Here is an 18070-nt window from a genome sequence, read left to right on the forward strand (position 1 = left end):
ATACTTGGCCAGGGCTCCTTTTTCATCAATTACTGCATCAATGCGGCATGGCATGGAGCCGATCAGCCTGTGGCACTTCTGAGGTGTTATGGAAGCTCAGGTTGCTTTGATAACAGCCTTCAGCTCATCTGCATTGTTGGGTCTGGTGTCTCTCATCTTCCTCTTGGCAACACCCCATAGATTCTCTATGAGGATAAGGTCAGGAGAGTTTGCTGGCCAATCAAGCACAGTGATACTGTTGTTTGTAAACCAGGTATTGGTACTTTTGGCAGTGTGGACAGGTGCCAAGTCCTGCTGGAGAATGAAATTTCCATCTCCAAAACGCTTGTGGGAAGAGAAAAGCATGACGTGCTCTAAAATTTGCTGGTTGACAGATGCGCTGACATTGGTCTTGATAAAACACTGTGGACCTACACCAGCAGATGACAACGCTCCCCAAACTATCAATGATTGTGGAAACTTCACACTAGACCTAAAGCAGCTTGGATTGTGTGCTTCTCCACTCTTCCTCCAGGCTCTGGGATCTTGATTTCCAAATCAAATGCAAAATTGACTTTCATCTGAAAACAACACCTTGGCCACTGACTAACTGTCCCGTTCTTTTTATCCTTAGCCTAGGTAAGGTGCTTCAGGCCACTCCTTGTGAATCTCCCCCAAATTTTTGAATGGCCTTTTAACAATCCTTTCAAGGCTGTGGTTATCCTGGTTACTTGTGCACCTTTTTCTACCACACTTTTTCCATCCACTCAACTTTCCATTAATATGCTTGGATACAGCACTCTGTGAACAGCCAGCTTCATTAGCAATGACCTTTTGTGGCTTACCCTCATTGTGGAGTGTGTCAATGACTGCCTTCTGGACATCTGTCAAGTCAGAAGTCTTCCCCATGATTGTGGAGCCTACTGAAACAGACTAAGGGACCATTTTAAATGCTTAGGAAACCTTTGCAGGTGTTTTTTGTTAATTATTCTGATTTACAGAGATAATGACTTTTGGATTTTCATTGGCTGTAAGCCATAATCATCAACATTAACAGAAATAAACACTTGAAATAGATCACTCTGTTTGTAATGACTCTAGATAATATACGAGTTTCACTTTTTGTATTGAAGAACTGAAATAAATTAACTTTTTGATGATATTCTAATTTTGTGAGAAGCATGTTGTATATGTGCTTTCCATTTTTGACAATGCATACATGTTATATTTTATGGCTTTGTCCACGGAGACATGTTCCAATTTGGTCCAATTTGCAAATCAAACTCATGATTTCTGATAAATGGGGCTGAGAGCACTTGGGCACCATCCGTTACATATTGCATTGTGCGCTATAAGGGGCCTAATCTAAACGACAAATGAGACTAGATTTATCCTATGAAACACTGCATTGTGAAGTGAGACAAGTGTACACAGCTCCCATGCTGTATGAAAACCTTCCTCGCTGAATACACAGCGTGCTAAACCTGCTGACTCACCGCAGCAAGAATCTGTGATGAATCAACATACAATGCATATTTATCGGGATAATGAATGGCACGAGGCCACGCGGCACATTGCACTACATGCCCAATAAATATGTGTAACAGGTACAAACTATTTATGAGCAGAGGACAGAGCGAGAGGTGAAACCAAAAGGTGAATGAAAAATTATGTCAAATGAAAAAAAAAATTTGGCATGATTTACTGATTGCCATCCTCGGACTGCATGCTGAAAATAACCCTAAAGACTTTGGTGAATCCATGAATCACACTGACACCTTTATACAAATTCTAAGTTGTAACATTGGTGGCATATCCCTAAGGCATCATTCAGACGTCTGTTTTTCTCCACCTTCTCCTATGTAAAAATGTGAAAATTGGATCACACCTTGCATCCATTTTTTTTCACAGACTCATAGACTTGAATTACCAATTTTGATCCGACCTTTGAATCAAAATTGGATGTCTCCCGATTTTTTTCTGCATGGTCCGTGAAAAATCATGGACAGATTAACGACCCCAGACTATCAAAGGTACCAGGGCTAGCCGTGAAAACCATAGATGGCACTCGTATGTGAAAATAGGACATCTGAATGAGGCCTTAGGGTTGTTGTGAGCTCAATGCACTACAGCTGTGGATTTTGTAGCTAAAATGGTTCAGGTATATTTTGACAAGAGTCTGAGAATCCATCTTTTTTGAGAAGTTGGTCATCTCAATTTGTATTTCAGTTCAGCCCCAAAGTGTGAATTAGATACTGACCAGCCATGTATGTTTCACTCTCAAAACCATGCGGTGTTTTCAATGAAAACATACTTGAAAACAGGGGCAGAGGACAATGCAACAAGAATGACTAGCCCAAGAGGCCGGTCCCAGGCATTGTATTCTCACCCCACTCAGACTGCCAAATCTCTCACTCTGTGTATAAGGAGAGACCTATCAATGTAGATGAACGTGGGGGAGAGAAGACTTTTCGACCAGCTTTCCTAGACATATCATACCTCGGCCACAATTTTTTTTTTTTTTTTAAATCAGATAGATTTTTATTAATGAAATTCAAACAAAGAAACAGGGTCCTGACATTACAATGTCCAACAAGGTCACCTTTTCAATTACAGCGCATCCCCTCCCCCCTCTTATAGAAACATCAGCAACAAATACTCAGAAGTACATCCTTCTTTCGGGATCATCTTCTCTCCCCCCACGGTATCCACAATGCATTGAACGTTTTTTTCCCCTTTTTCTTTTAGCACAAATACCTTTTTCCATATTTACAATAAAGTCTTATTGTCTAAAAAATTCTTGTATCATCGGCGGTTCTTCATTTATCCAATGCCTAGTTATTAATTTACGTGCAATGTATAACAACCTAGCTATCGCTAGCTATCTGAATCTCCTCTACATAACCTAAAATACAAACCACAGGTTCCCTCTCACTTCAACAGTCATACACTCCCTCTATAGTGTTAATAACCGCTGTCCAGTATGAGTTCAGTCTGGAGCACTGCCACAACATATGTAAGATCGCGGCCCCATCAGCCTGACAACGAGGGCATTCAGAAGTCTGTCTCAGTCCAGCCCTATATAGTCTTTCAGAGGTCCTGTACACTCTATGGAACACATATATTTGTGAGAGTCTACCTGGCTCACTCAGTGACAATTGGGGTATGTATTCCATAATCGCCTCCCACTTATCCTCTTCTCTCGGTCCCAATTCGTCTTCTCACTTCTCTTTAGCCTTAATCGGGTAATTGTTTAAAAAGGTGTGTATTAAGTCCTCATAAATACCTGACATAACTCCTTTTGTTCCCCCATCACTACACACATAGTCCACCAATGTCTTTCTGGACCCTCATAGAAACCGTCTTACTCTGTGCTATGTAAGTGTGACAGAGCTGTCTATACTAGAATCTACAGGTCTCAGATAACTCATATTCCTCCTGTAGTTTCTCAAAAGTCACTAGTCCCCGTGAGTTCTGTAATTGGGCCATGTATTGAATTCCTACCCTCGTCCAGTTTTTAAATTCCCCCATTTTGTCAAATTCTGGCAGTTTTTCATTTTGACATAAGGGAGTAATTGGCCAGGGCCTCCACTCCCCTAATCCTTTTAATCTCCTCCCACACCTTGTGTACCAGGGCCAAAGTGGGGCATGACCGTCCCAGTTTTCTAAAACTACCTGCCTCCAGTCCTAAGCAAATGAGTCTCTCCCCAGTAACCGAGTCAATATCCGCCACACTGAACCCTTCTGTCTCTCTCCATCCCCTCAGCTGTTGGCCCTGAGCTGCTAGATAATAAATCCATGGACTTGGGAGTGCCAGCCCCCCTCATCCTTGAGCCTCTGTAATATTTCCAGTCTAATCCTCGTTTTTTTCCCCCCACACAAGATCCCTAAATATAGAATTGATTGTAAGGAACCACTGTTTAGGTAACCATATGGGGCATTGTGCAGCACGTACAACACCTGGGAAACAGCTTGGTCAGATTGTTAGCGCCAATTTTATTGCGAAGCCAGTCCTCAACAAATGCTGTAGGATCAGTCCCTTCTGCTTTTTCAGGGATGCCCACCAACCGCACATTGTTCCACCTAGATTGGTTTTCTAGATATTCAGTTTTATCAGCCAGAATGGTACACTGCTGCAGGCATTGAGTGTGGGACTTCCACAGCTTAGGCTACGTTCACATTTGCGGTCAGCGCCGCAGCGTCGGGCGCCGCAGCGGCGCCGCATGCGTCATGCGCCCCTATATTTAACATGGGGGCGCATGGACATGCGTTGTGCTGCGTTTTGCGCCGCATGGCCGCAAGCGTTGGACGCAAGAAACGCTTCAAGTTGCATTTTTTTTGCGTCCAACTTTCGGCCAAAAAGGACGCATGCGGCGCAAAACGCAGCGTTTTAGCGTGCGTTTTGCCGCGTTTTTGTTTGCGTTGTGCGCTGCGGCGCCGACGCTGCGGCGCACAACGCAAATGTGAACGTAGCCTTAGAGAGTTGGTCCTCCAGTGTGCTCACTCTTTCTTCCACCACCCCCACTCTGGTATCAGCCTTGTTAATGGCTGCCTGCATATTGATCATTTCCTCCTTTATACTGTCCACTCTCTTTGTAAGGGTAGTTAGTGCAGTTTTGCAAACCTAAACCAGATCGTATATGTCTCTCATTGTGGGCTCCCCTACTACAGGATTTTCAGAAGTCTCCTGCATCATGCCTTCCTGCTCCTATCTTCTCTCCTCTCCCTCTGGTCCCTCCTGTGCTGTATAGTCCTCCAGATCTTCTCCATCCAGTTTCTCCCCAGTCTCCTCCTCACCCCCTTCGGCCATCTTCTGCGCCGCTCCGTCCACCCACGCAAATCTTTCAAGTTTAGCAGCATTTTCAAGCTGCTTAGTGTATGCTGCATTAGCTGCATCAGATTTCTCCACTGCCTCCACACCATCTTCCTGTGGCCGCGCGTGCGCAGATGGAGCGCTCTGCTGCCCGGGGCTTCAGGAAAATGGCCGCGGGATGCGCACGGTATCCCTCGGCCATTTTCCTGAAGCCCCGGGCAGCAGAGCGCTCCATCTGCGCACGCGCGGCCACAGGAAGATGGCCGCCCCCACCGATCACCAGGGGAATAGCGCAGATCGCGCTCTTTTCCCTCCCCTGTGCAGTGGATTCTGGACTTGGGCATGCGCAAACCACTACGCCACCAACGGAAAAATAAGCAAGATCTGGGGGAAGACACCACACCCATCTGACCAGACCAGCCTGATTGACAGGCGAAAACGGCTACTTTGGTAACGTATTAAGGCAGCATAGGTGGGGAATCGGGGTCCACAAAATACACTATTGTAATGCACAGCTCAGGCCGTATTTAACAGTATTTTTATCTCATACGGAAAAAACGGGGTGACAGGTTCCCTTTAATTAGCCTGTTAGGGTTATGGCTCGTTCAATCTTATCGTTAGGAAAGGCCAGGTGATACAAATTTCCCAGCTTTATAAAAACCCAGCCTCCTCTAACCTTGTGAAAAATACAGCAGCCATGGGTTCTTCTAAACAGATGCATAGCACTGCTGTGAAAATGACAATGGTATAGGCCCACAAAGCAGGAGAAGGCTATTAAGAAAATAGCAAAGCATTTTCAAGTTGCTCTTTCCTCAGTTCGAAATGTAATTAATAAATAACAGTTAACAGGAACAGTGGAGGTCAAGATAAGGCCTGAAAGAGCAAGCAAAATTTCAGTGAGCTGCTCGTTGGATTGCTAGAGAGGCAAATCAAAACCCCCACTTGAATGTAAAAGACCTTCAGAAAGATTTAGCAGACTCTGGAGTTGTGGTACATTGTTCTACTCTTCAGAGACACATGCACAAGTATGGCCTTCATAGAAGAGTCATCAGAAGAAAAGCTCTCCTGCATCCTCACCATAAAATTCAGCTCCAGAAGTATGCAAAAGAACATCTAAACAAGCCTGATGCATTTTGGGAACAACTCCTGGGGACCGGTGAGGTTAAAATACAACAGTTTGGCCACAATGATCAATGGTATGTGTGGAGAAAAAAAAGGCACAGAATTTCAGGAAAAGAACATCTCGCCTACCATTAAGCATGTTGTTGAATCAATCGTGCTTTGGGGCTGTGTTGCAGCCAGTGGCACGGGAAACATTTCACGGGTAGAGGGAAGAATGGATTCAATGAAATTTCAACAAATTCTTGCTACAAACATAACACCATCTGTAAAAAAGCTAAAGTTGAAAAGAGGATGGCTTCTACAAATGGATAATGATCCTAAACACACACAATAGATGACCTCAAAAGGCGCAAGATGAAGGTTTTACAATGGCCCTCACAGTCCCGTATTCTGAACATCATTGAAAAATCTGTGGCTAGACCTCAAAATAGCAGTGCGTGCAAGAAGACCCAGGAATCTCACAGAACTGGAGGAATTTTCCAAGGAAGAATTGATGAAAATCCCTCAAACAAGAATTGATAGACTCTTGGCTGGCTACAAAAAGCGTTTACAAGCTGTGATACTTGCAAAAGCGGTGCTACTAGGTATTAACCATACAGGGTGCCCAAACTTTTTCATTGACCCATTTTCCTTTTTGAAATTTACAAAATGTAAAATACGACTTTTTGTGTGTGCCTAACGTACAAAGTAAAACTGTTGTCATTAACTTTAGGACTTTTAGAGATCATTTCATCTTCAACTTGCCTAACTGTTCACAATAACAGTAATACTGACCAGGGGTGCCCAAACTTTTACATGTCACTGTAGAAGAACTGCCAAATGGGAAAATCGACAATTTTAGATCATGAAAAAGTAAGGCGTATACAATAGGGGGTGTTAGTTGTCCACCTAATGATGTTCTTAAGAAGAATCTGTCAATCAACTCATGATGTCCATACGATGGCAGCATGTATCAGAGCGTGGCTGCACGAATAAAAAAGCTCTGGCGTTTCCGAGGAAACATAGTTTGAAAAGCCAGCAGTGGACTATAGGGAGAGATTGGACAAGTCGCGTGCCATCCACAGCTGGCTTCTCCCTCCACTCATCTAGTTGATTGACATCTCTCTTATGTGCATATATAGGGAGCTCTGAGGGGTAACGTCTCTCCTTGTGGAGAGTAACATGCCTAACATACCTGTCACTCATCACAAGAAGAAACATTTTCCATTACATCCCTGTCAGAGGCTTCTCATCTAGCAAAATCAGACCTCTTGTTTTGCACTGATGAGGGGGAAAACAGCCAGAAACAAGTGTCTGAGAATAGAGTGTCTGGTTTCGCTTTGATACTAAGTCATGTGCCATGGCTCGTTAACGGGCTTATACTGACTTTTAGGACAGCTACTTCCAATAGATGTCCTCTTCATTTCTGAAGATGGATATTGGTCCCTGTGGAATAAATAACAGCAGCTTCCTTTCTGGCAGGTTCGTTCAGGCCATGTATCACTTCATGGATCAAATTACTAGGCTGCGATCAGCTGGCACAACCCCACTTATTCATCAGATTTCAATAGTTAAGATGTGTTAATAAGAAGCTGTCAGCGGATGGGCCAGACACACAGATTTCTACATACTCTTCTCATCTCTTCATAAATATATGCTTTCATACTAATTTATAAGATAACTAAACCTTTCTGCAAAATCTGAAGGGTCCTCCCTATACTTATCAGACATTGAGAAACCTAAAAACATATTGGGCCTGCGCCAGAAAGCAATAAACTGATCAAAACTGGTAGTTAAAGAACAATGAGATCTATCGCAGCAATTAAATGGTCAACCTGCATTCAGTAATGATATAATGCAAACCATACATAATATATCATTAGTATTTTAAAAGAAATTATATCATGTAGCTGCCATATATTTAGATGTTTCCACATTTCTGATCACGGCAGACGACCTAAAACTTTCATCTTCACAAACTCTAGTTAATTTCTTATCTTTGCTGTTAAAGGGAACCTATCATCGTGCTTTTGCTATGTAATCTGAGAGCAGCATGATGTAGGGGTCGAGATCCTGATTCCAGAGATGTGTCACTTATTTGGGCTGTGTGTTGCTGTTTCATGGCAGCAGGTTTACTAGTCTTTTAGTAATAACCTCCTGCTAATAAAACTGTGATTTTATCAAAACTACAGAAAGCAGACCAGTAAGTGACATTACCTGGAATCAGGGTCTCTGCCCCTACATTAAAGTTGTTCTGAGATTAGGTTGTAACAGATTTCTTAAAGCTCATACGATATACAGAAGAGGCTGTGCTCGGGTTCAAATGCTATATAGGGGGATGTCAGCATTCTTAATTCTGCTCAATATTAAGTTATGCAACTAATATTAATAAAATTATTAGTACTAATAATAATTATAATATATCGATATTAATATTGAGCAGCAATTAATTTTGGCCTATTGGTTCGGCCCTCCACAATGGTCACGATCTCTCATGTGGCCTCTCGGGAAAATTAATTGCCCACCCCTGCTCTGGAAGATTGAGTATCTATCGCCTGGACTCCTCCCACTCTACTGCTGTACAATCAACCTAGCACTAAACATGGCTGATTAACCCCTTTCAGCACTTAGAGTGCTTGCGCATTTTCCTAGGTTGATATCACTGAAGCTAACACCCTAAGTGAAACATATCGCTCCTCCATTACTTTGCCAGTGACTGTGTCACACATCCAATTGTGGAACTTATTATTTCAAGATCCATTGATTAAAATATACTCTTGTACGTGGCACAACCCTTTTAAGGCCAAAAAAATTAGCACACCTCTACCCTTAACAATATAAATTATTCGTCCCCTGGGTGTACAGAAAAAAACATCATCTATACAGGTACCTTATGGCACTGCTGATCAGTTTGACCTCAGGGTGTTATAAGCCAACATAAGGTGGTTCTTTGGGCTGTTTGTGTTATAAAACTCTCATTTTAAAAGAATAAGAGGGCTGTTTAATAAAAAGGCTTGTAAAAAGAAATGCCCCCCCTCCTGACAACGTCTACTATACAGAGCACATTAGGGCAGTGTCTCCAGTCTAGTCCATACTTGCCACCCGAATAGTCTGTTCAGAGTCCAGGTGGCATGGACACTGACGGAAGCCGAACATGTCTGGAGTAATATTTTACAATGCTCCGTGAACACTTTTGGGAGGGAGGGCTTGTCACAAACATTACATGCAGTATTAAAAAAAAGTCCCAGTGAATGATGTGCTGCTGATAATAAACATATTGTATGTGCACAGAACGATTGTATCAACAAACGTTCTGTGCGCATGGCAGAGAGGTCCGCCAGCTACACAGGTCACAAAAAGACTGTCGATTCGCTTGCATGTAGTGGAACGGTTTGACTTCAGCCTTCAGATTGTCTAAATAGGCCTTAATATAAGATAAAATCCAGTGGTTTCATTACTCATCCACAGCAATTAAACAGATTTCACCTTCCTTGCAAAGCCAGCGTGATAGTCCGATTTAGCCCATGTTCACAAGATCAGTATTTGGTCAGTATTTTACATCAGTATCTGTATGCCAAAACCAGGAGTGGGTGATAAATACAGAAGTGGTGACGAGTTTCTATTAGGCTGGGTTCACATTGCGTTAACCCCTTTCTGACATTAGACGTACTATCCTGACGAGGTGGGGTGGGCCCATATGACCACCGACGGGATAGTACGTCATATGTGATTGGCCGTGCTCACGGGGGGAGCGCGGCCGGGTGTCAGCTGACTATCGCAGCTGACATCCGGCACTATGTGCCAGGAGCGGTCACGGACCGCCCCCGGCATATTAACCCCCGGCACACTGCGATCAAACATGATCGCAGTGTTCCGGCGGTATAGGGAAGCATCGCGCAGGGAGGGGGCTCCCTGCGTGCTTCCCTGAAACCCCCAGAGCAACGCGATGTGATCGCGTTGCTCCGAGGGTCTCTTACCTCCTCCTCCCTGCAGCAGGCCCGGATCCAAAATGGCAGCGGCATCCGGGTCCTGCAGGGAGGTGGCTTCACAGCGCCTGCTCAAAGCAGGCGGCGGGAAGCCTGGAGCTGTGCACGTCAGATCGCCGATCTGACACAGTGCACAGCAAAGTGTCAGATCAGCGATCTTACACTATAACATGATGCCCCCCCTGGGGCAATGTTATAGTGTATAAAAAAAAATATTCACATGTGTAAAAAGAATTTTAAAAAAATCCCCCCCCCCAAAAAAAAAATAATAAAAAATATATATATATATATATATATATATATATATATATATATATATATATATATATATATATATTGTTCCTATAAATACATTTCTTTATCTAAATAAAAAAAACAATAAAAGTACACGTATTTAGTATCGCTGCGTCCGTAACGACCCGACCTATAAAACTGTCCCACCAGTTAGCCCCTTCAGTGAACACCATAAAAAAAAAAAAAAGAGGCAAAAAACAAAGCTTTATTATCATACAGCCAAACAAAAAGTGGAATAACCCGCGATCAAAAAGACAGATATAAATAACCATGGTACCGCTGAAAACGTCATCTTGTCCCGCAAAAAACGAGCCACCATACAGCGTCATCAAAGAAAAAATTAAAAAATTTTTTTCTATAAAATAGTTTTTATCGTATAAAAGCGCCAAAACATAAAAAAATGATATAAATGAGGTATCGCTGTAATCGTACTGACCCGTAGAATAAAACTGCTTTATCCATTTTACCAAACGCAGAACGGTATAAACGCCTCCCCCAAAAGAAATTCATGAATAGCTGGTTTTTGGTCATTCTGCCTCACAAAAATCGGAATAAAAAGCGATAAAAAAATGTCACGTGCCCGAAAATGTTACCAATAAAAACGTCAACTCGTCCTGCAAAAAACAAGACCTCACTTGACTCTGTGGACCAAAATATGGAAAAATTATAACTCTCAAAATGTGGTAACGCAAAATATATTTTTTGCAATAAAGTCAGTGTGTGACGGCTGCCAATCATAAAAATCCGCTAAAAAACCCGCTATAAAAGTAAATCAAACCCCCCTTCATCACCCCCTTAGTTAACGAAAAATTAAAAAAATGTATTTATTTCCATTTTCCCATTAGGGTTAGGGCTAGGGCAAGGGTTAGGGCTAGGGTTAGGGTTAAGGCTACAGTTAGGGTTGGGGCTAATGTTAGGGTTAGGGTTGGGGCTAAAGTTAGGATTACATTTACGGTTGGGAATAGGGTTGGGATTAGAGTTAGGGGTGTGTCAGGGTTAGGGGTGTGGTTAGGGTTACCGTTTGGATTAGGGTTAGTGATGTGTTTGGATTAGGGTTTCAGTTATAATTGGGGGGTTTCCACTGTTTAAGCAGATCAGGGGCTCTCCAAACGCGACATGGCGTCCGATCTCAATTCCAGCCAATTCTGCGTTGAAAAAGTAAAATAGTGCTCCTTCCCTTCCGAGCTCTCCTGTGCACCCAAACAGGGGTTTACCCCAACATATGGGGTATCAGCGTACTGAGGACACATTGGACAACAACTTTTGGGGTCCAACTTCTCCTGTTACCCTTGAGAAAATGCAAAACTAGGGGCTAAAAAATAATTTTTGTGGAAAAAAAAAATATTTTCACGGCTCTGCGTTATAAACTGTAGTGAAACACTTGGGGGTTCAAAGTTCTCACAACACATCTAGATAAGTTCCTTGGGGGGTCTAGTTTCCAATATGGGGTCACTTGTGGGGGGTTTCTACTGTTTAGGTACATTAGGGGCTCTGCAAACGCAATGTGACACCTGCAGACTTATCCATCTAAGTCTGCATTCCAAATTCCCATGCGCCCAAACGGTGGTTTACCCCCACATATGGGGTATCAGCGTACTCAGGACAAATTGTACAACAACTTTTGGGGTCCAATTTCTTCTCTAACCCTTGGGAAAATAAAAAATTGGGGGCGAAAAGATCATTTTTGTGAAAAATATGATGTTTTATTTTTACGGCTCTGCATTATAAACTTCTGTGAAGCACTTAATGGGTCAAAGTGCTCACCACACATCTAGATAAGTTCCTTAGGGGGTCTACTTTCCAAAATGGTGTCACTTGTTGGGGGTTTCAATGTTTAGGCACATCAGTGGCTCTCCAAACGCAACATGGCGTCCCATCTCAATTCCTGTCAATTTTGCATTGAAAAGTCAAACGGCGCTCCTTCCCTTCCGAGCTCTCCCATGCGCCCAAACAGTGGTTTACCCCCACATATGGAGTATTAGCATACTCAGGACAAATTGGACAACAACTTTTGGGGTCCAATTTCTTCTCTTACCCTTGGGAAAATAAAACAAATTGGAGCTGAAGTAAATTTTTTGTGAAAAAAAGTTAAAATGTTCATTTTTATTTAAACATTCCAAAAATTCCTGTGAAACACCTGAAGGGTTAATAAACTTCTTGAATCTGGTTTTGAGCACCTTGAGGGGTGCAGTTTTTAGAATGGTGTCACACTTGGTTATTTTCTATCATATAGACCCCTCAAAATGACTTCAAATGAGATGTGGTCCCTAAAAAAATGGTGTTGTAAAAATGAGAAATTGCTGGTCAACTTTTAACCCTTATAACTCCCTAACAAAAAAAAATTTTGGTTCCAAATTGTGCTGATGTAAAGTAGACATGTGGGAAATGTTACTTATTAAGTATTTTGTGTGACATATCTCTGTGATTTAATTGCATAAAAATTCAAAGTTGGAAAATTGAGAAATTTTCAAACTTTTCGCCAAATTTCCATTTTTTTCACAAATAAACGCAGGTAATATCAAAGAAATTTTACCACTATCATGAAGTACAATATGTCACGAGAAAACAATGTCAGAATCACTGGGATCCGTTGAAGCGTTCCAGAGTTATAACCTCATAAGGGGACAGTGGTCAGAATTGTAAAAATTGGCCTGCTCATTAACGTGCATACCACCCTTGGGGGTAAAGGGGTTAAAGCAGCCCTTTCAACACATGCGTTAAAAGGGCTGCGCTGACGCAAGTGCCAACATGACATCGCGCTAGCGCAGATAGAGCGAGCAGATGCTCTATCTGCGCTAGCAGTGACGGACCCGGAAACACTGCAGCCCGCCGCGTCCCAGGGTCCGTCACTCAATCACGGCACATCGCTAGCGCACAGCCATTGTAGGCGTGCGCTAGCGATGCGTCCGACATAGGGATTAATGGCAGCATTAACGGCCTGCGTTACACCACGTTATGCCGCCGTCTAACGCAGTCCATCTAACGGACTTTTAAAACGTAATGAATGTGAACCTGGCCTTACTGTGCACATACCCTTACTCTTTTCCTCTGATTTTTCCACTCCTGGTTTTGGCTTACAACTACTGATGTGTGAACGTGGCCTTAACAGAACCCTTATCTCAGTGTATCACTAAATGACACAGATCAGAGCTCGCTCACACACAAGGCAAACTGATTCAATGATTGCCCAAGGGTGAAACCAGGCAGCACGGGTGAGAGCAGGTTCCCAAACCACACCTGCTTGCAATGGCATCTCTGACAATGCAGAAAGGAGACATTTTCTCAATAAAAAAAAACAAAAAACAGGGATGTAATTGCAATACAAAATACTGTATTAGCTAAAGCAACGCTTACATAGTAAATCCGCAATTATGACTCCCTTAAAGCACCACCCCAGCATTTTTTTTTTTCAATACAGAGCTGGAGTGGTGCTTCTCATCTAAGGTTCTTAATCTTACTATACGTTTATGTTCACATTATACTCTTCTTTTTTATTCTCCCGCAAAACCTGCTCTTTTCGCAGTAAGACACTAGCCTCAAAAAAGCAGGTTTTGATTGTTGCTACTTTTTTGGACGTTTTTGTCATGCTACATGTGTCTCATGAGCATGCTGAACTTTTCTATTCCATAACTGCAAACTGCAACCACACGATAAATAACGTGTCCTGTAAAACACAAAAAAGATTTTACACTGCTGCACAAATATAGTCAAAGAGATCGGTAAACCTCATCCTGGCACAATGAGACAAGTTGTGTAGGTACAGGATTTGGGCAGGAACCGGTCTGACCACTTCACAAATATCTCTGGACTGTTTCCATCATGTAGTGCCAAATATTAGTAAACTAACCACAGCAAGCAGAGAAAATCATCTAACTCAATTACCCGGTCATGATACACGTGAAATTCCAAGGTTATGTAGCTGGCACAGGACAAGGACAAATAGCTCAAGTGCACGGAGACATACATGGCCATGCACTGCTAAATCCATCATTGGAAGCGTGAGATTATTCCTCCGCTGTCATGCCTGATCGGAGCAGTCACAGGCGGATGATCGTGTATATTATAGCCCGCCTGTGACTCAGCAGCTCTCTGCCCATATCATTTTCATCATGATTTTGAGGATCTATAAAGCAGTCATTATGAGCAAAGGAGTAACATTTTTTATTTTTTCAGGAATAAGTGGGTTAGAAGAAAACACGAGAGTCTGATCACAAACGATGAGACTACACCTCATATGACATCCGAGTGTGAACCAATTTTCACGGACTGTAAGAACGGAGAAGGTGGAGAAAAGTGGTTTTTTTTTCTTTCCTCATCCAAGAAAAAATGATGAGACTTGGACCAAATTCTAATAAGAATAATCAGTCCGTTTGTGGGGAAATCCGTGTGAATCTATGCCAAAACAAAATCCCGGAAACTGTTAGGTCGTATCAAGAACATTACTTTGCTACAAAGTGTCAAACTAACCACAAGTTTCAAGATTCCATTTTTTTCGGACATAAACAGCTTTTTTGGATTATTACACCAAATTAAAAGCTCACAAATAGCCGAATACCAAAAAAACCCTATGATAATGGGAATAAAATATCACCCCTATGGGAAGCTTACTGTATAGTTTTACTATGGAGTAAAATATATAAACAGTTTGTACACAGCTCCCTCTCTTGGTGCTACAAAAGAATAATCTAACTGTATGGCGAAAAAGAGAATTTGGAGCTTTTTTTTTTAATTACCGTATTTTCCGGCATATAAGACGACTGGGCGTATAAGACGACCCCCCAACTTTTCCAGTTAAAATATAAAATCTTCTTAAAAATCGGGGGTCTTCTTATACGCCGTATGTCGTCTTATAGGGCCGGTGACTAATGTGCCTTTTGGGTGGGAGTGGTCCCGATGACGACGAGGGGGCGTCTCACAGGAAAGTGTGAGTGGACTATCCCCCATTACCTCATCGTAGCGCTGAAGCGTGGGGTCTCTGCTGGGAGCGGCGGCTCCTCTTTGTGCCGCGTGGGTGCTGTGGGGCGGCGGCTCCTCTTCTGCAGTGTGGGGCCTCTGTGCTGTGGGGCGGCGGTGGCGGCGTATTTTCATGCGGTCAGTCGGGGCTCCTCCGGCATCTTCTTAAAGCCCGGAGGCCCCGCCGGCAGCTCCATTGGTACGATGTGGTGGCCTCCGGGAAAATGGCCGCTAGGGGCGGCGCATGCTCAGATTCAGATCTCGTCCCGAGATCTCGGGAGACGAGATCTGAATCTGAGCAGCGGCCATTTTCCCGGAGGCAGCTCCATTGCTGCGATGCGGTGGCCTCCGGGAAAATGGCCGCTGGGGGCGGCGCATGCTCAGATTCAGATCTCGTCCCGAGATCTCGGGAGACGAGATCTGAATCTGAGCAGCGGCCATTTTCCCGGAGGCCACCGCATCATAGCAATGGAGCTGCCAGCGGGGCCTCCGGGCTTTAAGGAGATGCCGGAGGAGCCCCGACTGACTGCATGAAAATACGCCGCCGCCGCCGCCCCACAGCACAGAGGCCCCACACTGCAGAAGAGGAGCCGCCGCCCCACAGCACAGCACCCACGCGGCACAAAGAGGAGCAGCAGCCGCTGCTCCCAGCACAGAGACCCCACGCTGCAGCGCTACGATGAGGTAATGGGGGATACTCCACGCACTTTCCTGTGAGACGCCCCCTCGTCGTTGTCCCCCCACCTCACCCACCATATACACCCGGCGTACAAGACGATACCCGGCGTATAAGACGACCCCCGATTTTTAAGAAGATTTTCAGGGGTTAAAAAGTCGTCTTATACGCCAGAAAATACGGTACTATTTTGTCTAGTTTTACATGTGTAAAACCTCCAGTTTTTCTCTCCTGTCATTGTACTGCCTCTAGTTTTTCTCTCGTGCCGTTGTATCACCTCCAGTTTTTCTCTTGTGTCATTGTATCGCCCCCAGTTTTTCTCATGTCATTGTATCGCCCCCAGTTTTTCTCTTGTGTCATTGTATCGCCCCCAGTTTTTCGCTTGTCATTGTATCGCCCCCAGTTTTTCGCTTGTGTCATTGTATCACCCACAGAACTGATGTGTGTATGGATCAACGAAAGGCCGTGTGCGGTCTGTTTAAAAAAATTGAAAGTGCACAATGGATTTGCATCCAAATGGATTAATGCCTTACCTCCATTGATTAGGGATTTGAAAAATAGGATAAATAATATTATTAGACTGGAAAAGGGTATATACAAAAAGCAAAACATAATGAATAAATTTGTTAGAATATGTGGTCCATGGCTGGATACTTCTGGAATGCCATCAAGAGGATTGTTGATGGAGAGGCAAGATGACCTACTGGGGGAGGAGGGCGAGGCTGGGCCTAATACCTCACTATAATATGTGAATTATTTTTTATCAGGTGTTTTGGGTGATGTTATATATTTAGGCCTATAATAGAAATGTTTTAGATAAGAATTCTGTCTTCTACAGGAAGTTAAGATCAAACTATTTTGATTGTAAGGTATAATGAATATGAATTACTGGACAGCGTTGAGCTAGATTGTTAGCTATACTGAAATAATGTATGTTTGTTACCCTTAGGTTATCATGTTTGTATGTGATTCTTTATGTGAAGGCTGCTAATGATGTTTGTAACAAAACTAAATGATAAAAAATTGTTTCAATATAAATGATTCAACTTAAAAAAAGAAAGTGCACAATGGATGTGTGAATGCAGCTTAAGTAATGTTTACACGGACATCATGTCTTCCATTTTTACGGGCTCCATTACTAATGGGTCTTAAAATATCACTGACCTATAATAGGTCCATCAGGTTTTTGTTGCTTTTATTGTAAAGTACAGGGCGGCATCCTATCAGTTTTAGATTGTGCAACAAAAAAAAAGTGTGAACAGAGCCCAACTTGCGACATCATGTGGAAATTAATAGTTAGAAAGAAGCTGTACATAGGGCATGTACGGCAGATTTCATCTGACACACATAGCGCACATCAAAAGTCGATGCCATTACACAGTATCCATTTTTTACTGGATGACTTTCTTATGGTACAAACACCTGTGCTATTTCATGCAGCAAAAAATTGTACACCATGTTCCAAATTATTATGCAAATTATATTTTTCTTGGATTTTCCTAAATGGTCGGTGCAAATGACAGTCAGTCTAATAAAAGTCATCACCCGTTAGATTATACATCGAATTTTATTGAAGAAACCTCCCAATGATAACTGTATAATCTCCAAAATGAATAAAAACTCAAAATGCACTGTTCCAAATTATTAGGCACAGTAGAATTTCTAAACATTTGATATGTTTTAAAGAACTGAAAATGATCATTTGTGGAATTTGCAGCATTAGGAGGTCACATTCACTGAACAAAAAAGCTATTTAACTCCAAAACATCCTAACAGGCCAAGTTACATGTTAACATAGGAACCCGTCTTTGATATCACCTTCACAATTCTTGCATCCATTGAACTTGTGAGTTTTTGGAGAGTTTCTGTTTGTATTTCTTTGCATGAAGTCAGAATAGCCTCCCAGAGCTGCTGTTTTGATGTGAAATGCCTCCCACCCTCATAGATCTTTTGCTTGATGATACTCCAAAGGTTCTCTATAGGGTTGAGGTCAGGGGAAGATGGTGGCCACACCATGAGTTTATCTCCTTTTATGCCCATAGCAGCCAATGACTCAGAGGTATTCTTTGCAGCATGAGATGGTGCATTGTCATGCATGAAGTTGATTTTGCTCCTGAAGGCATGTTTCTGCTTTTTATACCATGGAAGAAAGTTGTCAGTCAGAAATTGTATATACGGTACTTTGCAGAGGTCATTTTCACACCTTCAGGAACCTTAAAGAGCCCTACCATCTGTTTCCACATGATTCCAGCCCAAAATATGACTCCT

This window comes from Ranitomeya variabilis, chromosome 1, assembly GCF_051348905.1.
Source record: "Ranitomeya variabilis isolate aRanVar5 chromosome 1, aRanVar5.hap1, whole genome shotgun sequence".
NCBI classification, from domain to species: domain Eukaryota; kingdom Metazoa; phylum Chordata; class Amphibia; order Anura; family Dendrobatidae; genus Ranitomeya; species Ranitomeya variabilis.